This window comes from Arachis stenosperma, chromosome 2 (genome assembly GCF_014773155.1).
Source record: "Arachis stenosperma cultivar V10309 chromosome 2, arast.V10309.gnm1.PFL2, whole genome shotgun sequence".
NCBI classification, from domain to species: Eukaryota; Viridiplantae; Streptophyta; class Magnoliopsida; order Fabales; family Fabaceae; genus Arachis; species Arachis stenosperma.
In genome coordinates this window covers 81,288,563-81,289,558 of record NC_080378.1, presented here as the reverse complement: position 1 = coordinate 81,289,558, position 996 = coordinate 81,288,563, and the positions used below count along the sequence as shown (strand labels likewise).

The window sequence follows — 996 nt, the reverse complement described above, 5'->3', positions numbered from 1 at the left end:
CCTTTTAGAAGTGTACATGAATTGGTTATTTGCAGCCATTTCAATTAGCTCTTGAGCTTCTGTAGGCGTCTTCTTCAGATGAAGAGATCCTCCAGCAGAGCTATCCAAAGACATCTTGGATAGTTCAGAGAGACCATCATAGAAAATACCTATGATGCTCCATTCAGAAAGCATGTCAGAGGGGCACTTTCTGATCAATTGTTTGTATCTTTCCCAAGCTTCATAGAGGGATTCTCCATCCTTCTGTCTGAAGGTTTGGACTTCCACTCTAAGCTTACTCAATTTTTGAGGTGGAAAGAACTTTGCCAAAAAGGTATTGACTAGCTTTTCCCATGAGTCCAGGCTTTCTTTAGGTTGTGAGTCCAACCATATTCTAGCTCTATCTCTTACAGCAAAAGGGAATAGCATAAGTCTGTAGACCTCAGGGTCAACCCCATTAGTCTTGATAGTGTCACAGATTTGCAAGAATTCAGCTAAAAACTTATGAGGATCTTCCAATGGAAGTCCATGGAACTTGCAATTCTGTTGCATTAGAGAAACTAATTGAGGCTTAAGCTCAAAGTTGTTTGCTCCAATGGCAGGGATAGAGATGCTTCTCCCATAGAAGTTGGGAGTAGGTGCAGTAAAGTCACCCAGCACCTTCCTTGCATTGTTGGCATTATTGTTGTTTTCGGCTGCCATGTCTTCTTCTTTGAAGATTTCTGTTAGATCCTCTATAGAGAGTTGTGCCTTAGCTTCTCTTAGCTTTCGCTTCAAGGTCCTTTCAGGTTCAGGGTCAGCCTCAACAAGAATGCTTTTGTCTTTGCTCCTGCTCATATGAAAGAGAAGAGAATAAGAAAATATGGAATCATCTATGTCACAGTATAGAGATTCCTTGAGGTGTCAGAGGAAATGAAAAATAGAAGGAAGAAGTAGAGAATTAAAACTTATCAAGAAAGATGGAGTTCGAATTGTGTATTAAGGAAGAGTGTTAGTCCATAAATAGAAGGATATGAG

At 40.2% G+C, this 996-nt stretch overlaps 1 non-coding gene across 1 annotated transcript; it reads left to right on the top strand.

The window, feature by feature from the left end:
* The first annotated feature begins 168 nt into the window (after positions 1-168).
* LOC130964134 (small nucleolar RNA R71) lies at positions 169-276 on the top strand. The gene has a single exon (XR_009080242.1). It is a non-coding gene; the product is annotated as a small nucleolar RNA R71 (small nucleolar RNA).
* Positions 277-996: the final 720 nt, after the last annotated feature.